We start from the raw sequence: 18,991 nt of genomic DNA, 5'->3' as shown, positions 1-18,991 counted from the left end.
ATTTGATGAGTTTATTAGTGCTCTCATGTCTCAAGTAAGAATTCTTCCTCCTGTACAATAATGTCTGACCTGAAAACAAAGCAATGGATGTAGAGAGGAAAACTGATAATTCGCTGTTTTGAAAGATGCTGTTGTTATTTGATACGGAGAATGCTAAGCATACTGAAAGGATGAAGTCCTGGAATGACACATTCAAATTTTAAAATGTGTCACCGAAAAGCATGTAAACATAACATACTGCATATTTGCATGTAAGATAGTGCCATAATATATTTGAAGCAAGGGTGATGCAGTGTAGTAAACATTGCCATAAACCACTGCCTGTCTCACTAGTGGAGGAAACTCTCAGCTGCAGTGTAACTGGCAAGTGCTGAAGGTGTTTATATGTATGGTACACCTTCATCTTGGATGTAGGTCATACAGTATGCAGATGACACACCGCATACGTGCACATGAATATTAACATAGACAGAGAACTTAAAAAGGCTTCAAGCCTATGCTCCAATGTTTATATAAGATAGTGTTTTTAAGTCTTAATGTCCCTGTAGATATCCTCATCCTTACATCCTAAAAGCCAGACTATGAGTTCGTGCAGATATTTAATGTATGGTATTAACAACAGCAAATAAAAATCATAGAAATACAAATTTGTTAATAAAAAACAATATATATGGAATACATAAGGAGTATTTATGCTATTCTTCAAGAACAGCTTTGCTCTTATGTTAAGGTTATATTTATACTATCGGATGTCAAGCAATGTTTGTCTTGTAGCAAATTGCATGTTATGAGAGACACTACAGTTATAGTGTTTCTACAATGCAGTGGGAGAATAATTGTCAACAGTTGTAACCACAAAGCTGTACTCAAAGATGTCACTCAGCTGCCAACACAAGCAACATATAGGTTAAAGTTCTGGGGATACGTTTGTGCATAGATCAAAGCTATGCTCGTGCATAGATCAAGGCTACGCTCTTCAGAAAATGTAAAAACAGCCAGATTCTTTCTGATAAAATAAAGGGGGGGGATGTAGACAGGGCAGCTTACAGGGAGCTGTTGTAACTGAGTTATGAAAGTTTTCTGAAAGACGTTTAAATAAGTTATGCTGCTACAAACCTTCATTCACTAACTGAACTTCACCTTAAAGAGAAAATTATTTACCCACAATTGCTGTGCACTTGAACTTGATGTGTGGGTCATTATGCTTTGTGTCCACTGGAGAGCAGTGTTGCACTAATGATGCTTGGCCTCATGGCCATCACTGAGACTAATGCAGAAATTGCCTTTTCATTGTGAAACAAAATGGTCACAAACAGACACACCAAGGTACACACAGATACACTTACTACTCTGTTACAAATGACATGACGTGGCTGGGTCGAGTATCCTTATTTGCGAATACAAATTACCTGATTTCCTCAAGCGCTACTGATTTCTCCAGGAAACACTAATGAGAACAAATGATGACTCGCACACAGATCTGCTGACACTTCAGGCACAGACGACTAAAAACATGTTTTAATTGATTCATGTTACAGTAATTGCCTATAGCGCCCTGACATAGCCTAGAAAATGCTGCACACAAAATAACTAGTGTGTTTTATGTTCTACAAATAAACAAATGTCTTAGACAAAGCATTTACAACAGCTATATATGTTTTAATGTTTAGGTCTAATTAAGCTTAACACACTTCATCACATGTAAAATAAAGCTGTTAGTAGCATCAAGGGCCCATTTTTATCACACAATCTGCCTAAACAGAACACTGAAACTTATGTTCTTCATCAGTGAGATCAAAACAAGTAATGCAATGACTTTGAAATGGTGGCATTCTGTGCTCCCATCTGAATAAACAGACCGGACAGTCAGGGGTCTTTGAAAGCCAGTCAGATTGTCTTTCTGACTCCACGAGCCCAGTTACTCCCACCAGGGGTTGGTGTGTGTGTGTGTGTGTGTCTGTGTGTCCGTGTGTGTGTCTGTGTGCTCAACCCAGTCTCTGCTCTTACAATCCTACCTGTTTTACAATATTTTGTGTGTGTGTGTGTTTGTGTTTCTTTCTTTTTTAGCGTGAAGGTGGTGCTCTTTACCCGCATGGGTAATCTTTCGTGCACTCCTAACGAGGTTGTCATAGTCAGCGCATAATGAGGAGCCTAAAGATGAATGTAAAAATGCCTCCATTACACCGCTTTCATCCTCTTGTTCATTAGGTTGGCATAAGGTTACAATACATTATACCGGTCCCAATGTTCCACACACAAAATTGCATGTGTCACTAAGGGGCTGTGTGTTAGTTTGCCATGATAATGTTCGCTCATGTACACAAACACATGCACACAGTGTTACTGTACCTGCCTAAACTTAACCCCTAAGTGAACTTCAACATAACGCTGATTCGTGCCTAAATCTGACTCTTTCCAGTGTTTGTCTGGAAGTCTTCTGTCCACATCACAAGGAGTTTCTGTTACAATATGTCTGTAATTCACCCTCACACACAAAAAAATGGGAATCTTTTGTGCATGTTTTCATCATCACTGGATGTCCAAATTCGCCACATTCACCGCTTTTGTTATTCTGTGTCTGTCTCTTCACCTCTGCCTATCCCTCACCTCCCTCCCTCTTTTTATTTCTCCCATTTCTGCACCCCTGTCAAGTGCTTTGTTTGCTGTGACTTTCCATGCGGTTATCTGAGCGGAGACAGTATGCCTCACCCTGGCACAGGACCTCAGTTTCCACGGCAACTTTATAATTGTTTTGGATGCGTTCCAAACGCCACTGGATACCGAGGCATTATTGATGTCAAAAGAAACATGTATGAAATGAGGAGATGTGGAGGCGTCCATATGGTTCTGTACACAGCCTCATGCAAAGCCATTTAACTGTTTTTCAATGGGAGTTTTGTGATACCACTGAATAGATCCCACATGTGTCGCATGATATTTCATAATTTTGATCTTTCTGTTCCACAAAGGGATAATAGCACGCAATACAAGCCACTGAACTGTGCAATATTTCCCCTATTCATGTCATTAAGTCATTGTCACAGTATGCACTGCTGCGTTGAGTATGGTGACCTTACTGAATACAATATGTCCATCATGATGAATTTTTTAAAGAATCTGAATAGTGGAGATGAGAATGAAGTCCATCTGAACACATGAAGGAAAATAAAAGTCTGCGGCATCCAAAAGCTTTCTCCGGTTACCATAAAATATGTCGCTGCTGACCTTGTTCACTTCAAGTGGTCTTTGTTTTGACAAGAGAGGCAGTATGAGTTATCCCAGTGCTTGTCACCATAACCATATTGTGACCCCCCCATCCCCCATCAACTCTCTGTCTCTCTCTTACACACACACACACACACACACACACAGCTTCACAGCATCTCTGAGCCATGAGCTGTGGCCACATTAACCACTACGCCGCAACACTCATTAAAATAACATATAGTGTCAACAGTAGCCTGGCCCCAAGTGGATAAACCCAAAACGCTCTGTCTTAACTCACACATACACAGACTTGTCTCTACATCAGAGAATTGCTCCTTACCGTTGCTTATGGCACTTGGACTCTTTCTGTGTAGTTATATCACAGAATATTTGATAAAACCAAACTGAAATGAGGTCCTGACTGATCTTTTTTCTCTGATCTCGAGCCTCCCCTCCCTCCGCTTAATTTATGACCTGTGAGGAGGAACCCAGGGAGTGAGAAGTGAGTGAGACTGGTGTGAAAGCCCTGAATAGAGAAGGGGCAACAGGCCCTCCAAATAACACAAAAGAGGCACCACAGCTGTTTGGAGGCAACACAAGCCTTCACGAGGCACTGTCTTCTGCACAGACTGGCACTCATGCTGACTTTGTAAGCCGAGTTGTTATACGAATACTGTAACACAATCATCATATTAAATTTGCGGGTAGAAAACCTTCCAAGACGCTGCCCACGAGAAGAAAGTTCAAAAGAAGTAATATCACTGAACAAGTCGGGCTGTTTTGCTTGAATAAAATCCATTATTTTAGTCACTGATATTTATTATTGGCCTTTAACTGGTCACGAAAAGGTCACACTGTGACGTTTGCCTTTGTATTATTTGATCTCCAGCAAAAGAACAAGAAGAGAAAGATGTAAATGAGGCAGAAAAGGGATCAAACCTGCTCCATTCCATAGTGAGAGCCAAGAGGAGGGAAAGACAAACAGCACAACAACCGATCACCTTTACAGAGGGCTGGACCATTCGAGGCCCCCACTGAGCCACAGGAAAGTGTCACCAGCCGCCGTGAGCTCGCTGTCAAGTGCCGGTTACTGACTGTCAACTGCAGCTAAAAATGAATTTAAAATCTTAGAAGTTTAGTGAGCTTCCCCCAGACTGAGAGAAAAACGCTGTCACCATTGCTGGGCCTGTAATAATTTAGTCCTCCCTGTACAAAACTCTGTTGGCTCGCCATTCCTATGCCTGCTTCTTAGTTTTGCACTCACGCCCATTAGCTAGCCACATGCAGGACATGTGTGAACTTTCAGAAAGATGGCTGCTTTCCGTATAGCTTAATTGCAGCCCATATATATCACCCTGACTGTTAGAGGAGGCACTACCGTAAAACTGCTTACTGCTGAACATGTTTGTGTGCGTTTAGTGCGCCAGTTCTTCAGTATTGTATTTGCACATGTTGAGCGTGGACTTTCTGTCGAAGCACACAATCTTTTTTCAGCTTCTTGACCTGAAAACATGAAACTGCATTGCTAGAATAGCTTAATGAAATAACCTATATTTTGGCAAGATGAGAAAATATTTAGATATTGTATTATTGGAGATGGCTTGGGCATTTTAATCCTCTACCTCTGGAAAAAAAAAAAAGGAGCTTAGTCTGCTCCCTTCCTCCTTCTCTCTGTCTTTCCCATCCATCCATAGAGAGAGTTTCCGTAGCCATCTGCAGACCACGATCCATCCCCAAACACTGGGGATCACAAAGGTGTTATTTTTCAAAGCTGGCCCTGTCCACCTCCTGCCGAGGGTGTGCGGCTGCGGTTCAAGGGAAGGTGGGAAACTTCTGAGGCCCTGTTCCCCTTGTACCCCCCTCCCTGTCGCCTGCCTCCTTGGGGGCAGCCCTTTGAGGGTGTCATAACTGCGGCCTGTATAACATGGGTTACTGCTGACGGCGGTTGGTCACAGTTGATGAAGCCTTTAAAGAAGCCTCCCCTCTCATGGTTTCTGTTAAAATTCTGGGGAGCAGGACCGAGGCCTCGCTACCAGACGCTCACAGACGTGGTAATCGGAGGACTGGCGCGGGCCTGCATTTTGACTTGTGATGGGTAGAGGGTGCTCCAAGTCCATGTTTGAGGAGAATGTTGCTCAGTGCATTGCAACCCTACACTACTGCCTTCTCTCCCCCCCTCCAAAAAAATTAAATCCCCCTCTCCATTTTAGTTTTGTGCCTCTATGCTTTGCAAGTAGCCTACACAAAATGAGTCCTCCATGTTTTGTGCCACAAGTCAGTCTCCATTTCACAAAACTGAGTGGAAAAAAATCTATGAAATATGCTGTGAATGGACAAAAGCTGCAGAACATGCAGCTGTTGTGGTGCCATCCTGTTGTCTTGCGGAGTGGGGGAGGGTGTATGCAAGGTAAAATAGGACAGAAAGCCATGACAGTGTGGTGGTAATAGCATAAGAGGGTTCGCAGCACCTGGTACTCACCTCTTTCTCCGGAGAGTCCCTGTGGACATGCTGTCCCGCTGGCACACCGTAAAACTTGATTGTGGAAAACACCATCACGCTGAGACTGATAAAAGGAAAAACAGGAGATGTTTTTATTTTGAAATTTTGGTTGTAGCAGCAGAGGAGGAAAGAAATTGTTGTATAAATAACGTTTTTATGTTTATTTCCAAAACCCTTGTAGATTCATGACAAACGTTTGTAAGAGTCCAGAAACTTTATTTAGTTTTGAATGCCAGTTAGCCTTTTTCTTCTGAAAATCAACTTAGTTGCACTGGCACATGATCTTACTGTATTGATTAAGATTAACTTACAGTGTGTATTTTCTACATTTGCAGGTGAAAGGCATTTATAGATAATCAACAGATTAAAAAATTGTTAGGAATTTTTTCCACAAGTTTCTTTCTTTCTTTTTATATTCTCTGTAATCATTGTTATAATAACAATATTACATGGCAAAATAACAAAACCCACAAGACATTCAGTCAGGGTCTAAATTATGATAAATCAATAGGGATTTTATTTCCAAAGGAAAATGGACCACAAGGACCACAGATGTTTAGACATGTTCTAATAATATTAGGTATTAGGTATTTTGATACCTCTTTTGCTGTGTGCATCTATAAATGCCATGAAATTTGAAAATATTTTTTTTACAGTAAGAGTAGATTTTTCTTATTTTTAAAAAATCCCTTTTTATTTTGTGATTTTTATTTTTATCGTGTCCTTTACACATTTTACTAATATTTTAGAAATTGTAGAAAACATTCTTCAGTGTTTAGTAGTGTAACATTTAAATGTATACAATTTAATGGTCCATATGTGTGCTAAAACCAAATTCCTGTGAAGATAAATGTGCTGAGAATAGTGCACCAGTATTGAATGTGAAATGAGGAAGCGCTCCGTGTGTACAGTGAGTGAGCTGTTTCTCCGCGGCGTAGGGAGTGTGTAGACCCTGGCCCGGCCAGACAGATACAGCGAGGCGGCCACCTTGCCCTATGTGAGTCAGTGTTAGTGCAAAGTGCAAAAGGCCAGTGCGGTTCAGGACTTCTTCTCAGGCTGTGCTACGTGAGCAGCAGCATGCGGACGACATGCTCGGAGTGGCCCCGTGGAGGCTCTGCACCGCACAAAGCTCCTCTGTTCTTTGTGCTGTACTTCTATCTCGCTCTCTCTTTGTCTCTCTCTTTCTGGCCTGCGAACACACTCTCTGTCACACACACACTCATGCACGCATGCTGAAGAGTTCTCTCCACACAGTTGGAAGGACAGGGGTCACTGACTAGATGCTCCCAGCTGAGTACTTCAGTGCAGCCCTTCTCTGAAACACACACATGCGCACAAGCACACACCTTCGTGCACACACGCGTCCACACGTGCACTGTGTTAATGTCTTTTTCCATGCTGGCACCCTGTACAAAGCTTTGGCGGTGTTGCAATCTGCGTTTCTCTCAAGCATTAACTGAATGTTTTTCTCATTCATTATATAATCAGTAAAAATTGTTTCATGAAAGTGTTTTTTGACAACTGAGGGATTGCTGACTCTGTTGCGAAGACCAATTTTAAAGTTAAATGTTTTAATAATAGCCCTTTAAATAAAGCAGTTAGAAATTCTCATTAAAAACTTCAGCCTTTTTTGTTTTCCATTCATAGTTTGATTTTATTGGGAACATTTTAGTCTCAGGAAAAAACAGATCATGTTCTCAATTTAGGTAAAAGGATACAGCGATCAAGTCGTTTGTTAAGTTCACTGTCATCATCGCTCTCGTGCAGGTGCTGCAGCATATTGTGTGTCTCAACTAGCACAGTACTGAGATCAAATTCTGCATGCTTTCAAACCCCAGAGCAAAGCAGCCTTCAGCCTGGAATCTTACTTTGGGATCCCCGTAAAATGAGTAATTTCTTTGTGAGATCTTTTTTTTATGCATTTATTTTACAATGATGTGACCATTAATGGTTCAGGAAAATTGAAACCAGGCATACGAGATATTCGAAAACAAGGAATATGCGGTGACTGGGTATTTCATTAGTCTTGTAAGGGATGTCCTGCAGTGATTAGCTGGAAAGCCCATAAAGGTACTGAGTTTCACTTTATTACAAGGCAGGGTTTTCATATTATAGTAAATTGTAATAACTTGTAATGAGAAACAATGTTTAACAAGAAACAAACGAAATATATATGGGAGTGATTAAATTATACTAGATTTAATCACTTTGCTCTCACAAAACTTTTGCTAAACTGAGGAATCCAGGTCGGCAGGTGATTCAATCGACAACCTCTCAATGCTTCACTGAATGAATTACCACCATAATGCTGCAGTATCGATCAAACACACAGTAATCCTGTGGCCGTTAATCATTTGTGTCAAAATCTGAGAAACATGACCCAGCCATGCAGTTCAGGGGGGGGGGGTTCAGAGGAAGTGGAATGCACGAGGAACAGGGAGGTTGATCCCTCTGCTGCTTTGACGTCAGGCATCCATCTACTGGTGTTATTTCTTAATCTGATTCACTTGGCTGCTCAGCAGACCAGTGTTGCCTGTTGGAAAGGTTTCATGTGTGTGATGGATGCTATTGTCAGAAATGCCAAGGTCAATATGCGACGCAGCAGCAAAAAAAAGAGAAGACTTTCTTATTTCAAAAGTGCTTCCCATGTATCATCATCTCTGCAATCTGACCTTGCTTCCCTCTGTAATAACATTCAGAGGGAGGACAACTGCTGGGTGCATGCTCATGGGCTGGCGTTGATCTTTAAAACGGGTCATGGCGCGGCAGAGAAGAGGCCCGGGTCAGTCCTGACAGTATGCAGCCGTATTACTTACACTAAGACAGATTTGGAAATGGAGTTGTACTGTCTGGAGGGAGTGCTGGGGGGACAATTATGTCTTGATTTGAGCATCTTAATGGAGACTGCACGCTTTCTGTTACAAGGGCAATTAGCTGATATCAAGGCACATCATCTCATCATCATGTAAACAGATTTAGAGTAATGAAATGTCAATTTTGGCAAATGACAAACAATAAGGGAGAACTTGTCGCATAAACAGAAAAGACATCCAATCTAACAGTTTGTCAGTTTGACTGACAATGTCAGCCATAGTTATTTTTGCTTGACATTGTACAGTTTACTCAACCACATCACAAACTTCTCAGCAGTGGCAGATATTGATACCACATGAGGCAGCGGGCAAATGTCTTGTGAACTGCCAAAGTGGGATTTTCCTGTCAACATATCCTGATGCAGCAGCTATGTGGGATGATGCAATCCAAGGCACATTAAAAAAAACCCTCTTGACAATTTTTTAAGAGCAAATAAAAATACTCTGCTTGAAATGCCAATTTGTGCCTAACGTGGTTCAACTGACTCATTAAAATTTCTACTAAATCTCCTCATTGAGAATCTATGAATATGTGAATCAAGATGTTTACAACTTCACTAAAAAGTCTACTCTCAGTGTGTGTGTGTGTGTGCACTGGAGACTTTAAGTTTTCACATCACACTTTATACCTAGCACACTTTAGCCTTTATACTGGACCATGACTGGCTTACAAAGTAGTTGGGCTGTCACAAAGTCATGGTGCCACGAGCATGTTTTAAACTCAGATTAAAGGTGTCAAACTTCAGCAGCTGAGTGTGAAAACAACCTTCCAGTTTCAAACTCAGTCTTCGTCATCAGTCTGCACAGTGAAGGTCAAACATCCAAGTAAAGTAACAATAAGCAAATCACAATTTTGATTGTAGAGGGACTTTTTTTTTTGTTTAAATTTAGTATAATGGTTCTATCAAGTGGTTTTTTTTTAATAGGGTTGTGTGATGGGGGGAAAAACAACACATGGTGAGTTATAACAAGGCTGTTATCACCCAACAAGGTGGACATCACACCATCAGATGCTCTTTTTTCCCAGAGTGACGTAAGGAAATGGCTGCAAACCCAAGTGGTGTTTCCCCACTGGGCCTTCATCTCCAACTGTCCACTGATTCACCGCTCCCACAGGGAACACTGACCTCCTCAGCCACCCGGGGACGACCCCCCTAAGCACAGTTAAATATGCTCACAGGAAGCAACCGGAGAGGAGAAAATCACATCCATAAGACTCTACAACGCGCCTGCTGCGTCCGCTCTGTCCAGCTTCCTTTTCTCTAAGTCCAGGGAATAAGAAATACCCCAAGTCTTGGAAAATGACTTCAATTAACCATAATGTTAATCACTATTGCTCAGAACAAAAGTCAAGCTGAGAAATCCCTTGATGGAAATTGTTATAATTGCCCTAACAACGGGAATGAATATTTCTCCCTGCTTAATTACATGTGACTTAATATTTAAATATACCATTTGCGGGTTTTAAAGTATCTTAATCACAGCCATTAATTTTAAATATCTACCATTTGGAGTGGCGGGGGAGCAGACAAACACCTTTTACAGTGTGACTGGTTACATGTGGCAGGTAACGTTAGCAGAATGTCAGGTATGTATTATGCACGAGGTGCTTGCTGACAGGGTCTGTATGTCTCGACAAGAACAGGTAATTGTGCTTTCCTCGTACAGTAGGTGGTAGGGAGCGATCTGTTACACGCAAGCTGGGGTCTGACTTGTAGCTCTGACCCATCCATCATAAACAATGGCACTTTTCAGACAAAACTCAGACTGAAATTTCATCATGACAATAAAACAAGAAAGGTTGTGGGAATCTTCTGGTTCCAGCTTCGAAACGGTGAGACTATGCGGCTTTTTGTGTTTATTATCATTGTAAATTGACATACTTTGAGTTTTGGACTGTTGGTCAGACAGAAAAAGCAATTTGAAGACACCACCTTAGGCTCTGGGAAATTGTGATGGACATTTTTTCACTGTTTTTGAAGATTTTGTTGTCTAAATAATCAACATTTTGCTCGATAATGTAAATAATAATATTCTGAAGCCCCTTCAGCCTTGATTGTGAGCAAAATACTAATCCAAAGAAAAGAACTGCCAAAATGAATGCAGCACTGGACATCAAATGTTCAATCCCTCCTTGCAGCTCGCTGTGGACATTTAGGAACTCGTGGCATGGCTTCTCGAGGTTCAAGGGTGGCAACCCCAGTGTCCTGGCCAGCAGCCAACAGTGACACTCCCAATCTGGCCACCTAAATCACCGCCTCATCTAATTGGCCAAATCACCTGCTGTTCTCAGACCCCCGTTGCTGCGTGGCAAAGGCCTTCTGAGGAATCAGACAATGTTTGCAAACTGTTAATGTTGTGTTTATTCAGTGTTCGAGACCCTTCCAACAGTTGGGAACATACAGGTTATGAGGTTTATGGGAAAAAAGTTAGGATCCGTATAGAATAAAATCTACTTTTTCTATTTCATGTTTGAAATCAACAGTGAGAATAAGTTTCCAGTTTCAGAGCAATTACTGCAATATACACAAATCAGCTAGACACTGGGATGCAGCATTTCCACCATGTTGTCACTTATCGAGAGTTGACAATAAGCTGAAATGCTGCAGGGCTAGCAAACACACAGACATACATAAAGAAGCACACACATCAACAGACAACTGTGCGCACACACACACACACACACACACACAAGTTAAGCAGGCCTTTGGGTCACGCAGTGTGAGTGAAAAACAGAGAGTGGGAGTGAGCGAGCAGCTGCAGGAGCCATGGGGTGGGTTGGGCCTTACGGCGAGCAGCGAGGGGCTGGGGGAGGCTTAGGGGATGGAGGAGGCTGAGGAGGCTGGGGAGGGCTGTGGGGAGACCCTGAGCTAGCGGCCGCCTGTTTAATTGGAGCTCATTTACACAGCAGTGGAGCAGGAGACACCTGAAGGGCCTTCCCTGCCTTATCAGTTAAATGGCTCCCGCTCCCCATCTTCCACAAGTCAGATTCCTCCTCTTGTTTATTTGTTTGTTTCTCTCTCCGAATACTATTCCTTCTTCTGATATTCCAGATTTTCTTCAGATCGGGGTTACTTTAACAGTATGTCCTCCACAGATATTAGACATTAGGTATTTGCAAAGACACATATAGTGCAAGTTGTCATTAAAAACGAAGAAGTCGTTGTTGTTGACATGCCACATAAACTGAATTATAAACGATCAGTGCCCTTAATATTCTATGCTGTTGTAAAATAATTAAATCAGTCAGTGTTGACAATGATAATACCCACCATACCATCTTCCTGTAGCTTTGAAAAGAAGGTAGTAGATGGCGAGGTGGGAAACAGGAGGGAGTGGTGAGGGGGAGTATGATGAGGAGGAAGAGGAGGAGGAGGAGAGGAGCTAAAAGAAGGAACAACTTACTGTAATCATAGTCATGTTCAATCAGACACCTGCTATTAAGTTGATAAATACACTTTTCCCAGTGTGAGTCCGGATACACTGAGTACCCCTAAGGCACTGTTCTGCTCTTTAACTACCTACTCTGCCTGGCTTCTTCACTCTCTTCCCATTAACTCACATTTCACCCAGTCTCACAAGATGTCCCGAAATCCATTCCTTATAGGGAACTGTATGATTGAGTAAATGTAGTCCTCAACAGTGAGACTAAGAACAGATTTGGTGAGTGGTTTTTCGAGCTGTTGGGGAGTGAAAGGGTAGGGAGTTTGGGACATTTTTAGTCCATTAGTAAGTTCTATTTTGTCCTTTTTTCCCTTCGTGCTTACGGTAATAAGAAAAAATGGGAGCAGGGTCTATGTGTGTGTTGCAGGGGGGGTTTGGAGGGAGGGTGTACGGAGAAGCTGTTGTGTTTGAGGCAGGGAGGGTGCACAGACAAAGCTTCTTGCCTCCTTAATCTCTTGTCTCGCCTTTTCAGCTCCCGTCGGTGCCCACATGCTGGTGACGGGGCCGAGAGGATGCCTCCTGTAGAGAATCTTACTCAGCACGGTGTCATGGCCGCCACGACACCTGATAAACATTAAGTACAGGCTGTGATACCTAAGTGTTATTATTGTTGTTTATTTATTTTTATGTCCCCTTAGTGTTTTTGCAGCCTTCTCAGTTTGTCTGCAGCTGTCGTTTGGTAAGATAAAGGAGTGATACTGGGGCTTGCAAGATGACTTTTCTCTAGACCAGAGGAGAAAGTGGAGTGGATTTAATTAGCCAAAGTATCCAGATTACTTTGTAATCCAGCTTTGGGAGTCGGGCACCTGAACTTGTACCTCTATTTTAGGGACTGTAAGAAAATGATTGGTGTCAGTGGAGTGGAACAAGGCCCTTCTAAGGTTTATTTATGTTTTATTTCAACCCCTCTCTTGGATTAGAAAAAATACGACACCCTTCCCACAGCATCGTATCATGCCAAAATGTTTAGCAGACCCGCCGATCCAGTAGATGATACCGCATCAACGTCACGCTTTGCATCGCAGATGCGTGAAAAGTGCACGCGTGTATGGCAGTGCAGTACCAGCAGGGGGCGATAATGACTGCAGCAAAGCACGAACGTAGTGACAAAGTCAACGGAAGAAGGGGGGAGGTTAAGGTGGATGGATGGATGGATGGATGGATGGATGGATGGATGGGTCAAACAGACTCTGACACAGGAGATTTGCGCTCATTTTCCATGTGAAACCAATAGTCAGGATTGATTGTTGAAGGAAGTAGCAGGTAATTTTGGTGCCTTAACCTGAAATATTCCTCAGAAGGCTACATTTTGAAAGTGTGAGCAGATGTTGCATAATTGTATTGTTTTTTTTTGTCGCTTAGAAGAAGCAAGACCTGACACTAACACGGTGGACCAACTGGTCTGCTACAAGCTTTGGCGTGATTTTGTGTTGCTTCCAACAACATGTCAAAATAATATAGCAGTGTTAAATTGGTATGACTTGTTTAATTGTTCATGAATATCTTAATGGAGCTTCTAATGTGGGCTAACACTGCACATTATTAAAAGCCTGATTCAGAGACAGAAGCGTTGTCTTCTGCATTTGGCAAAGTGCACCTTTCTGAACCATGGCGCAATTGAAAGTTGTCTTTTTCATGTAGTTATTTGTGTTACTATTTACTATATTGCAAAGGAAATGAAATGAAATATACATTTAGGACATTAAATAGATAAATAACAAAAAGCCCTCGTCTGCTCTCATGAAAAGAGCCAACAATCTGCAGACTGCACTGTCGCCCTTTTCTCACCCTTTGTCCTCTCTAGTAATTATCATACCGTCCCTTACTGTCCACTTTGACTTCTTCGGTCTTCTTTGCAAGTATCACGTGGCTGCCTCTGGTATGATCTCACAAGCCATGGGGATGTGATGAGGCCGTAGTGTACAGCAAAGTCAGTCTAATCGATAATAAGAGCGTAAAATTTACAAGCCTGCATTTGAAAATCTTCTGTTTTTTTGCAAAATAAAGTTGCACAAAAATCCTCTTAGTGTATAATGCTTTTCTGACTAAATGAGCTAATAAGAGTCCTGTGATCAGCAGTGTAACAATATTGTATTTGGGTTGTCTAAACTCCTTGCATCAATATTATGAAATGTACAAGAATGTACAAAACAAACTTGTTAAAAGCCAGAATTCCCAACATTACTGAAATCTAAACTTGCTTTGAAACATGAATATCCTGTGTAGATTGTCCTGAAAATATTTTCCTTAAGTTCCTCTGAGCCTTAAAAGAAAATTCATAACTTTGCGGTCAAAGTTCAAAACTATCCCCGGGTCGAACATCTGAAAAAAAAAGAGGCATAACATACAATTCCCCTTTAAAAATTGCACATGTCACTGATTGAGTTGCAAACTGGCTGGGACGAGATGCGTCTGGAGGCATCGGAGGGGGGTCTCTCTCCATCTCTCTCTTACTCTTCCATCCCTCTCTCTTCCTCTATCTATCTATCGGCTGAGTGGAATTCATCATCTGTTGCGAGGGCGCGGCACATGATAAGCATGCAAGCGGGAGAGCCGGGCTGCTATATCACTGGGAATGAATGAACGACCTCACTTTGACCCGACCAGGGGAGGAAAACACATGTTCTGCTGGTCTTGGCTGGCTGGCTACCTGCAGAGAGGGTTGGGAATTCCTCCAGCAGGAGGGATGGAGAGATGGAGGGGTGGAAGAGGTGGAGAAGAAGGAGGAGGAGGAGGAGGAAGAGAGTCGGTCTCCATGTGTCTGTGGCACCCTGACATTAACTTGAAGAGGATGTAGACATAATGTCCTTTTGTCAGACATGGCTGGTGTCTTGGTGAAAGGGCTGAATAATTTAAGATGTAGGAAAGTTAGGAGATGAATTTGGGTGAAGAGGGATTCTGGGAATCAGAGGGTGGCTGACAAAACATCTAACATGGATGGAAGTTTGGTGCATTATTAGTGCTACATTGACCTTGTTAGAGGGAACAATGTGTGAGAGTGTTAACCTCTGGAACAACTGTAGACTAATAGACATTTAACATGACGTTATAAAGCTGCTAAGCTCTCTTAGACCCAGCTCACACAGCAAATCCTGTGTTTCCTGCTATGAGCTCAGCAAGCTCTATGGCTACCTATTGCTTTTTATTACGTGTAAAGCATTTTTCCACTCTCTAAATCTATGGGGGAATGGGAACTCTTTGTCCACCGTTGCCTCAATTCAGAATCACTTTCTCCACCCTTTTTCCAATGAAATGCAGCTCTGGATTTCATTACTGGTGGGTTTGTCTGTATCTGCGAGCACATATGTTTGTGTGTACGTATGCATGCCTGCATTTGTGTGTCCAAGATGGAGTCAGCCACATTTGAAAACCTTAATGTTACGTACTCCCGTGCAAATACATATGTGGCTGCGCAAATACATGTAATTTGTTACAAAGCACGCCCATGTATGGATGCATGTTCACAGCTGTATTGTATGCACTTGTGCAGCTGAGTACATTTTGTAAGTGCGTGCATGTTTATAGAGTAATGTGTTTGCATTTGTGAATATTTTACGCACATGGAGAAACACTGTTTGCACCAACACCAGAGCCCATAAACTGCAGCTAACCGACTGCGTTTCAGTGTCAGACTGCGACAAACTGTGGAGAAGGGGCCTTGGCCTCATGTCTGGACATGGAGCTGTAGAATGTAGAAAAGGCGGCATGTGGCAGCAGAGGTATGGATGGCTACAGGAGGGCGTGGTCAATGGATAAAGAGACCGATTCCTGTTACTGGGCTGTGGGATGAAGGGCGGAAAAGGGGTTGGTAAGGGGGTTGCTGGAGGCGGTCCACATCGCCCCTTTATTTACTTTGACCCCAGGTCCGCGGGAGGCCCGGGGAGGGCACATGCCAAACTCCCCAGGCGGGCAGAGCTGCCCTGCCCTCTCTCTCACCTCTCTGCCCGCCCCTCTGTCTCCAGTTAGATATATGTGTGTTTGGAGCCAGGGCTGCACCGGCAGGAATGATACTGCTCTTCTCTGTTCTTACAAATCTGAGTTTAGACAGTTGGTCACAGTTGAAATAAGGTTTGGATATGAGTGTTTGCTTTTCAGAGGCATTCCTCTGATGTTGTTTTACATTAACAATGAATGAGTGATTTTATTGTAGCAAAGTTTAGCCAGTGCTCCTTAATGCTAATAGTGATAGCTTTATTTATTTTGTTTTTTTTGTCCACTGCTTCTCTTTTCTAAGGAGGTGGCTTCAATGAAAGAATAATGCATCTAATATATGTGAATTTGTGTTTTTCTCTCAATTCACCCTAAACCAACTATGATTTATTTCAAAGCTTCTCTACAATAGCTGGAGGATATTCTTAGACAAATTAATTTCTTAGTCGCAAGCAACAAGACACATTAAACTTTAATCTTAAATAAATGTGACATGTGTTATTTGAGGATGTGGTTTTATAAATGTGTAGAACTAATTGGTAAATTATGCATAGGCCTCATCAATCCCTTCCTTAATAAACTCACAATTAGGAGCATAAATGGAAGACGATAGAAAAAAAAAAAAGGGAAAAGCAGAGGAGAAAGAGCAGTGGCTCTTAAGATGTTAATTATTCAAATGAGGCAAAGTGTACCTGCCTGATGTCAATGTCATCACAGTAGTAATTATTACCATGGTAATGCTATTGCCATGGTGAATCAGAGTGTGATTTATTTAGTTAAAGCAATTAGGCGATGTGATTAGAAATACAAACGTAATTGCTAATTTCCACTGATTTTTCACTTTTCGTGGCCGTCTTGATTTCTTTAGTCCGCACTCCTCTTACCAACCTTTGACACGACCCTCTACAGTCCCCAGCGTTCATGGCAGCAAACACCTCAACAAAAACATGCACATGCTGTTGTATAGAAAATAAAATCACTTTGGGGTCACAGATCTTTAGATGTTCATTGGCAAAGAAAAGCTTTTATACTCAAGAGAATTAATGACGTCAAAACAAGAACGTTGGAGCAATCACCTTGGCTCAGCAGATAATTTTCTAGCTGGAGACCAATAGTGTGTTTTTCTCACCCTGACATGTCTGTCAGCGCAGGTTAGCCTGACGCTGACATCATGGACTGACTGCTTTTTCGTAGCGAGGGATTTGGAATTGTGAAGTCTTGTTTAGCGAGGGGATGGTTAATTGATTGTCAAATCATGTCATAGTGTAGAGGGTAACTGAGATGACTCCGGGGCAAATACGTCCTCATGAACACGGTGCCCTCCTGCCCAGTGAGCTCAGCGGAGTCAGTCGCAGCACAGTGGCAGTGCTGAAAATGTCACCCCAAGATGACAGTCATATTCCATTACAGCTATCGCTCAATATCTTCATGCAGGGCAAATTACAGCATTTCAACAGAGCATAAAGTAACAAAGGAAAAGCCATATGGATATAAAATAAACTGATTTCTTTTTTTTTGTGATCACTTCAAAACTCTCACATTGTACTTTATGTGTGGATTTGATAGTTAATCATGATTTCGCAGTCGCGTTTATGCTCTACAGAGAATAGAGGGGGGAAAAAGTTCACAAACAAAAATGGGCATCTTTTGTGTGGAGAGTAACATGCTGTGACATATTGAATGACCTATTACACTACTGTAAACTGCTTTGCCATTGAAAGTTGAAGCCAGTGACAAAATCTATCCAATTCCAGTGGTTGTAAGTACCCAGAGTGTATTGGACTTCTATGGGGACACGAATGAAGCTGCTGGGCATCCAGCGAATTTCAGCTCCATCTTGTTTCTTGCCGAAAGGCTCTGGCGTGGGCCTGTGGTTGCCAGGCGCCTCCTGAGGTGACTCTATCAGAGCCAGTCAAGCCTGAAATCAATCACTCACACCCATCAAAGGCTACCCTGCACCGCCATTGTGACTGGGCCATCTGGGCCTCAGCACACTGTCTACATTTATCTCTATGAACTATATGTGGCTCTGTGTGCATGCTTGTGTGTGTGTGTGTGTGTATTTGCATGTGTATATGTATATCTCTGTGCTTTCTTGCATATGAGTACAAGTGCAAATGAGATGAAAGGAATAGGATAAAGATTAATAAGGCATACTTTATTGCTTTCTAAGCCATCGCTATGAGCATTTGTGAATGCAGGAGGAAGCAGTGGCAGGCCGTAGCATCCATCATGCAAGCATGCTTCTTTACACCTGTTCACAGCCTTCCACTACATGCCTCTCCTGCATGGCATCATCTGCTTGAACTAGTTTTCCTGTGTGGAGGCCTTTCTCCTTTGGCCCCGCTTCGGTCAGTCCCCTGCTTTCCAGTCCATCCTCTCAGTGCTGAGCGCTAACTGCCCAGCACTGGAAGGCAGAGTGGAGTGGAGCGGCGCTGAGTGTGTGTGGCAGCTGCCATTGGAGGGCAGTAGAGCACCAGCGCATCCATCTTTATCAAAGTGGCCCCCATAGCCCCAGAGGGTGTCCGAGCGTAAAGCACTACTTAGAGGGATGTCGGGGGCTCAGAGACAGGCTGGGGAAAATGTGGACAGGTCAGGCTAACATTGGACTCCAGTGGCTCTATGGACTCTGGACAGTGTGTGCTCTCACAGCTTTACATGAGGAGACAGACTGACTGGAACAAGTATATGGAGAGGGAAGGGGAAATAATTGCTCTTGCACATAAATAAAAGTGGAGGTATGACTTTAAAGAAACAGTAAAGAAAATAGTAACATTGAATCCTACCAGGAAATGATTTATATGATATTTGCCAGTAGCTCTTTGGTTATCATGTCTTAAAACATGCATAAATGCAATTGAAAATTCTGCATTTAAAGAGGCATTTCGCCAACCTTTTGCAAAACATTATTATATTTCAAGATTATATGCTAACTCTCAGATTGTATAGCATATCCCTCTTAATCATAAAGTTATTCTCTATGTCCTTTGAGCAAATAACTCTCTGTCATTTCTGCAGAAGGACATTTAAGGTCAGC

This window comes from Pempheris klunzingeri, chromosome 21 (assembly GCF_042242105.1).
Source record: "Pempheris klunzingeri isolate RE-2024b chromosome 21, fPemKlu1.hap1, whole genome shotgun sequence".
Classification (NCBI taxonomy): domain Eukaryota; kingdom Metazoa; phylum Chordata; class Actinopteri; order Acropomatiformes; family Pempheridae; genus Pempheris; species Pempheris klunzingeri.
Note: the sequence above shows the minus strand (reverse complement) of the source record.